Source organism: Sitophilus oryzae, unplaced genomic scaffold, assembly GCF_002938485.1.
Source record: "Sitophilus oryzae breed Bouriz unplaced genomic scaffold, Soryzae_2.0 scaffold_115_pilon_pilon, whole genome shotgun sequence".
Classification (NCBI taxonomy): domain Eukaryota; kingdom Metazoa; phylum Arthropoda; class Insecta; order Coleoptera; family Curculionidae; genus Sitophilus; species Sitophilus oryzae.
Window position 1 is genome coordinate 338,609 of NW_022145793.1, and position 8,052 is coordinate 346,660.

The 8,052-nt window shown below is 34.2% G+C and overlaps 1 long non-coding RNA gene across 1 annotated transcript; it reads right to left on the reverse strand.

Annotated features, from left to right (window-relative positions):
• Positions 1-517: 517 nt before the first annotated feature.
• LOC115887270 lies at positions 518-2,964 on the reverse strand. The gene is made up of 3 exons (XR_004051044.1): positions 2,890-2,964; positions 797-1,013; positions 518-733 (listed from the first exon to the last, which is right to left on the reverse strand). It is a non-coding gene; the product is annotated as an uncharacterized LOC115887270 (long non-coding RNA).
• Between the last annotated feature and the right edge of the window lie 5,088 nt (positions 2,965-8,052).

The window sequence follows — 8,052 nt, forward strand, 5'->3', positions numbered from 1 at the left end:
AAACTTCACTTTAAAAAATTAAAACCAAGCAGGCCACATCTATCCCTGTCAAGGATCTTCTCGTTGGACAGACTAACAATATTATAATAGTACGGCAGAGTATTCCTTAAAAAAGGATATACATATTTTTATATAAAAAAAAAAAAAATTTATAGTTATAATAATACATACTTTCAGAAATGGCAAATGTGAATATTTTAGTAATTTGTAAAAATAATAACAAAAAAAAAAAAAAAAAAATTTTTTTAGTTTTAACTATATTCTTTAATTTTATACTAAGTAATTTATATTTTTATGGGTATATTTATTAACTTTGCAATTAATACGTGGTAAACAGAAGAAGAATTTGTGTTGTTTCAAGTAATTTAATACAAAATAAAAAAAAAAAAAAAAAATATTTTCAAATATTGAAACATTTATATAGTAATAAGTAACATTTTAAGTCACGTATATTATTCAGTCAAATAAATTAAAAACATTTAGCTAGAATACTAAAGTTTTTTAATAAAACGAAAAGTAAAGGCATAAAAATGTATTATTTATAAAAAAAAATATGTCGTAGATTTTAGATATTTGTTTTCGTCCCTTCCTCTTTATTTCCCGGCAGTCCATCGACTTTGGATATTGGTAACTGATATAATGTCCATAAATGCATAAGGTAGCTTTGTGATGGCATAAGTATAGGCCTCTTACATTCTGATCTATGAATTGAGCTATCTTCATCAAGTTCTACCTATAAATATGTACAGCACAAGTTAAACATTTTGTACTTTTAATTACACATATTTTGACTCACGTGAACATTAGATATAAATACGATCTCTCATACTGGTATGTACTTTAGCTTTTAATAGTCCAAAGCTTACCACAAAATGAAAACTTTTTCAAGTGGTTGGATTTCAATGCATTTTCTCCTGTGAAAATAAGTTTCATCTCGTCAGCTTTCAGCTTCCAAAAAGTAGTCTACAATTGTACTGAATTTCAGAACATGTTTAACAGAAGCGATGGTTTAACTAAAATAAAATTAATACTTAAAAAAAACAGTAAACAATACTACGGCTCTGGTGCACAATAGGTCCCCACGCATTTAACACTTTTTTGGGATTTTTTTGCAAGATTATCTTAAACTGAATATTTTTAAGCATAAAAATTGTTGGATGAATGTGTTTTATCTTTAAAAAGCGGCAAAAAACGTATTTTAGGTACAGGCGACGGACAGTAAATATGTTAAATTTTCTACACGGATTCAGTAAAAACATCACATATTAGTACTTTATTACCTTATATAGACGTGGAATGATCTAATTTAAGCACAAAAATGTAACGAATCTTCTTTGTAAGCATAAAAATTAAGAAAATATATTTATTTACATCAGCTCAAGCTAGCAATTTTATGACTTTTTCGATTGACAGTTAATCGATCATCGGTATGTCATCTATGGCCTTCGCATAGAATTTGCGACGTTGTCAATAAAATTACTTTATATGATTTTCTTCTGAAATAAAGTTGTTGTGGAGGGACTTAAAACGGTAAGTTATCACTTTAGTGCAACAAAAATTGAACTGTCTAGTAGCTTATTCGTTAGTGTGGATTATTTTAAAGCAATTTCTGAAATAAAATTTGCGGATTTTTCAGGTTCTACGAAAATATAAGTTTTTTTAATATATACTGTTTTTCGACGCGTAATCAATGAAGTTTTGTCATTAGGCTCAATTAGGTTAGCCTGGTTATTTGGAAGGTGGTAATGCATTGGTTAGCCTGGTTATTTGGAGGGTGTTAATGCAATGGTTAGCCTGGTTATTTGGAGGGTGGTAATGCATTGGTTAGCCTGGTTATTTGGAGGGTGTTAATGCATTGGTTAGCCTGGTTATTTGGGGGTGTTAATGCATTGGTTAGCCTGGTTATTTGGAGGGTGGTAATGCATTGGTTAGCATGGTTATTTGGAGGGTGTTAATGCATTGGTTAGCCTGGTTATTTGGGGGTGTTAATGCATTGGTTAGGTTAGGTTAGATAGGCTGGTTATTTGGAGGGTGGTAATGCATTGGTTAGCCTGATTATTTGGAGGGTGTTAATGCATTGGTTAGCCTGGTGATTTGGAGGGTGTTAATGCATTGGTTAGCCTGGTTATTTGGGGGTGTTAATGCATTGGTTAGTCTGGTTATTTGGAGGGTGGTAATGCATTGGTTAGTCTGGTTATTTGGAGGGTGTTAATGCATTGGTTAGCCTGGTTATTTGGGGGTGTTAATGCATTGGTTAGGTTAGGTTGGTGGGGAGTGTTTGGAAGTACGCAGATCACATCGATTTCGGAATCTTACTGAACAAATCCGGGAAAAATATATTTTAAACAATTGTGCTAAATACTGTGTAATGATTTTATTGTCAATTTATTTTTATAGTGTTTTTGTTTTGCCTCGTTTATTATATTTTTAATTTTTCGTGTTCTTAAAGTGCGTACTAAATGCAAAAAAATGAATATAAAGTAGAACGTTTTCGTCGATTTTACACAGGGTGAGTATGGCAACACTGTGCATAACCTTGTATTTTACTGTCTTTATGAAGGTTATAATAGGGAGTTTTCGCATTGAAATGTAGTGAAAATTTGGAATTTTCAATTATTTTTTTTCGTAGAAAAAGTGGTTCATCCAACATTTTTTTTCTTTTAAACCATTCCATTAACTATGGGATCCACATTAAAAATTAAAAAAACCACGATTTCGTGGGGACCTGTTCTGCACAAGACCCCAATACTACGAAAAACGAAAACCAAGCATTCGAACCTAGCTTTATTTAAAAAAAAACAATTTTAATCCATCTGAATAAAGTTATAAACTAATTCTACTTTGCAGAAAGTTTATCACTTAATATATCTACAAAATACTAAAATTTACCTGTTCGATCTCCTCTAATTTTTTTAGAAAAACACACAAATACACAAAAATTTTAAGTCTGTTACAGTCTGCAGTAATTGACAGTGACAGCACTTTGTTCTGATTGGAACTGAATCCTAACAAAATGGCTGCCCTGACGTCACACTTACGCGGTCCATTGCTGCTACCAAGCACAGACACAGAACAATGTCGCGGCATTTTTTATTTCACAAAGTAAAAATAAAGAAACGACAACTGTTTTACCTAAAAATACACTTCACTTACGTTAGTTTAACACTATACACTAACACTAACGCTATTAATTATGTTTTTATATAAATTCCCCAACCTTATCCTAGTCCGGACACACAGCCGGCATCGCCGATGTTACTATAATTTTTACCGAAAGTATGGTTTTTTTCGCGGGTACGATGTTATGAATCGGATCTAGATAGTTCACTATTCACTCAAAATTATTTAGTATAATTTATTGGCATAGAAACGCGTAAAAAACACAGATTTGTTGCGAAACTAATGAAAATAATTGGTTTGTTTACGACTACTAATTCTCGACCACTTCGGTAGAACTGTCAAAACAGTCAGGCCTTGAATATGACGTTAGCCACGGCGGTAGTTATGGCCCTTTATATGCCTTAACTGCTGACCTTAAGAAGGTGAGTTTTGTTGATGTAAATAATAACTGATTATATATTTATAATTAATTTATTCTTGTTTCTTAAAATATTTTGATTGTTATTTTCTTTTATCTATAGTTATAATTAATTTTGATTAACGTCATATTTGTTGATGTTGTGAAAGTATCGCATTTTCCGATAACTATTATCACCCTTTTCCACAGCCCTTTTCGTAGCATTGAACTAAATAAATCTTGTGCTTCTTTAACATTTTAAAATAACAAAAAATATGACCCTAATTAAAATTTTGTCAATAATACAAAAAATGAAAACGAAATTATATTACCACGTAAACACGTTTTGATTTTTAAGACTTTAGGAAAAATTCAACTATATTTTTATGTTTTTTTTTATTTTTTTCTAAAAACGTATGGATTTGGGAAAAAATAAACGGGATTAGCCATTTTAGAACAAGAAATTTTTTTATGAAGAATGCATTTTTCTCAAAATGTCAATAATTAGAAAGTTTTTCCTCTTGTAAAGACAATCCGGGGACATACTGTATAATCATAAATAAGATAACCAAATAAGAATAGAAAATATGAAATCGGAATTATAAATTCTTAAACGCGGACTTAAATATCATCGAATCGTCTAACGAAAACTTGGAACAAGTAACTGACGCGAGCATCAGTTTTAATCTGGAAGTTATGTGAAACTCGCAAAAGAAATAATTTAATTTCGAAACAAAATCTCCAGGTAGAACGTTGCCTTTAACTTTGTAAGAAGTTCTGACAAGACCTGGAAACTGTACAGAATAGATAACCTTTTTCTTTTTGTTGATTGAAACGGGACATAGATATCAAGTAATGATAAGATTTTTTTTTGAAGTATAGGTGTCTAATTTAAATCTAATTATTGTTCATCTGAATCAATAAATTAACAAGTATTCTTCTACTACTCCTAGTGTTGTGCTATTCATTAGAATGTCTTTTCTGTCTACTAGTTCGATGTACATTACTTTAGTTTTTGCTTGTAGAAGATACATTAATTTTGAGACCTACTTTGCTGCTGGCTGTATTTAGTTCGTTAATTTGGGCTTATAGTTCGTCAGGACTATTGGCAATTAGGACTATGTCATCAGCAAATCTTAGATTGTCAAGATATTCCTCATCTATTTTTAATCCTTTATTGGTCTAGTCCATTTGACGGAAGATTTCTTTTAGTGTTGCTGTAAACGGCTTTCGATATATCGCGTCTCCCTATAGTATATATCACTATATATTTTACACTAAATATTTTTTTTTCACGCTCAAAATTTGTATGATATTTTCACAACACTCAACACTATTCCCCCAAAAATTCCACATATAGGGCCCTGAAAAAAAAAGGATATGCAACAACCAATCCACAATACCGACAGTGCACCTCATACAGAGAACATTAGTCCCTGACGAGCTTGGAGCTGAAAAAATTGAAACATGAGCCAATGTGAACCTGTAAGACATTCAGATAACCTTAAAGATATCTATTCAAAATGACCTGTTGTGGTTCCTTGGAGACTCATACAAAGACTGATAGTACTGGAACATCTTGAACTACTGCTGTAAAAAAAATAGGAGCAAGAAAAGAGAATCATATACATAGAAATTGTGTAGACTTCAATTTGGCTTCAACATAACTCAATAACCTGTTGTATGTAGCTTCAAACAAAGTAGATGTTCAATCAACGTAAATCTATAAGATACAAGAACCATACAATAATCTTCTGAAGGCGTTGAACCAAGTAGGCTGCAGTTGTTCCTGGGAAGCCTCGTACTTATGGATCATTATATTCCCATTCTTGCTTCAAACGTAGTAGAACTTCAACCCATATGAACCTATAAAACACAAGAACCCAACAAAAATATTCTGCAGGCATCGACTCAAACTAAGGCTCATACCAATTTTTCTTCTTATCACGCCCTCTCCTGCCGAAGGTTGGCGATCCAAATGGCAATTGTAGCTCTGGAAACTGCAGCCAGGAAGATTTCCGCAGACGAGCGTTCAAACCATCTCCTCAAATCTTTTAGCCATGAGTTCTGGCGTCTTCCTACTGATCTTTTCCCTTGCACTTTGCCCTCTATTATGAGGCGCAGTATTTCGTATCTACCACTTCTCATCACATGACCCAGGTATTGCATTTTTCTTTCCTTAATGGTGTTCAGTATCTCTTTTTGTTTCTGCATGCGCTGGAGTACTTCATTGTTGGTGATCCTTTGTACCCATGAGATTCGCAGCATCCGTCTGTATATATACATTTCGAAGGCTTCTATTCTCTTCTCGGTCTGTGAATCCAGTGTCCAGCTCTCACATCCATAGAGTAACACAGAGAAGACATAGCATCTGGCCATTCGAGTTCTGAGATCCGCACTGAGGACTCTTCTTGTAAAAAATGATTTCTTTCTCACGAAGATTTTTCTCGCTTGCTCAATTCTTGAAAATATTTCTCTTTTCGGGTCGCACTGACTATTGATGATAGCTCCTAAATACTTTATTGAGGTCACTTGTTCGATTGTTTGTCCCTTGACACGCAGGTATGCATTTATTGGAATCTTAGAAAAGACCAATAGTTTGGTCTTGGAGACATTGAGATGCAGTCCAAACATCTCACTATAGTGGACTACGGAATCTATAATGCTTTGCAGTTCTTGTATATCGTTGGCTATTATAACCGTATCATCGGCATATCTGAAATTGTTTATTGGGATTTCAATGAACTTGATTCCGCCCTGGATTCGATCCAGTGCTTCTCTAAATATAGTCTCCGAGTACAGGTTAAACAGGAGCGGAGACAAGACGCAACCCTGCCGTCTGATTTGTATATCTTCCGATGTTGACTGCTTCATCTCAACTACCGCCGTTTCATGCCAATAAAGTTCTGATATGAAACGTAGGTCATGTTCGTCAACTCCGGTTGTTCTTAGAATTTTGATCATCTTCTGATGATTAACATAGTCGAACGCCTTACGATAGTCTATGAAGCATACAAATACATTCACATTCATGTCTCTACACCTCTGTGTCATTACATTTAGGGAGAAGAGTGCTTCACGCGTTCCGAGTCCGTTTCTGAAGCCAAACTGGGTGCTGTCCATCTGATTTTCGCACTTCTTGTAGATTCGAGTGTGGATGATTCTAAGAAAGGTTTTGAGGACATGGGACATAAGACTTATCATCCGATAGTCATCACATTGTGAGGCGTTGGGTTTCTTTGGCAGGGTTGCGAATGTTGATTTAAGCCAATCTGACGGTATTTTGCTTGAGCTATATAATTTGTTAAATAATGCTGTTACCAAATCTAGACTTCTGCTTTCGTTATCTGCAATGAGTTTAAGTATTTCAACGTTTATTTTATCGGGACCGATAGCTTTTCCGCTTTTCTGCACTTTTATTGCATGAACAACTTCGTCTTTGGTTATTGCTGGAGCCTTTTCATTCAGTATGTGATCTATCGATGGTGGGGAACAGGGTCTGTCATCATTAAAAAGCGTTTCGATATATTCTTTCCATCTCACAAGCTTAGCCTTTACTCCTAGAATTATCTCGTTGTTATCGTTTCTTAGGATTGTTTCTTGGTGTTTTCTGTGTCTGCTTGTAAATTCTTCCACTTTTTTATGAACATTGAAGGTGTCATACTTTGCTTGTAGTTGCTCTATTTCTTGACATTTTGTTGACATCCAGATCTCTTTCTCTTTCCGGCACTTTTTCCTAATGATCCCATTTAAACGTTTGTATTCTATCGGGTTTGCCTTCTGCTTCCGTATGTCATCCATGAGGTCTAGTATTTCCTGTGTCATCCATTCCTGCTTTTTGTTGGTTGCCGTGAATCCAATATCTTTTTCCTGGATATTTGTTATTCTAGTTCTTAAATCATTCCATGTTTTTTCGACATCCTCTTCCCGTACAGGTACCTCTACCATTTCTAGTTCTTTTTCGATCTTAGAACTGATCTCTTTCTTTTTCTCGGGGTTGTTCAATAGTGCGATGTCTATTTTCTTTGCCGTTTTTTCTCTTTTAATTCTCAAGAATCTCTTACCAATACCTGTAAAAAATAGTAACAAAAGAAGACTACCATATACATAGATAATGTGTAGGCCTCAATTTGGCTCCGACATGACTCTGATCTGTTGTATACAGCTTCAAACAAAGTATATATTCAACCAGCGTGAACCTATAAGACACCAGAACCCTACAAAAATCATCTGAGGGTGTCGACTCAAACTGGAAGCTCGTAGAGGCTGTCAGTCTTTGTAGAGCGCCAAGACCTACTCTTGTAGGAAAATGAACCAGACTTAGATATGACCCTGTTAAGTTTTGGACATCAAAAATTGAAACTTGAACTAATGACGACCTGAAAAAGTCCTAAAAATTTCTACTGCACTAGTAAAAAACTCGATTCCTTTTTTTCCATACCTGAACTTGAATTGAAAATACAAAAATAAGTTCAAGTGGCAATGGACAGGACCAAAAAATATCACAAGGAATGAGGAGGACTAGAAGAAGACGA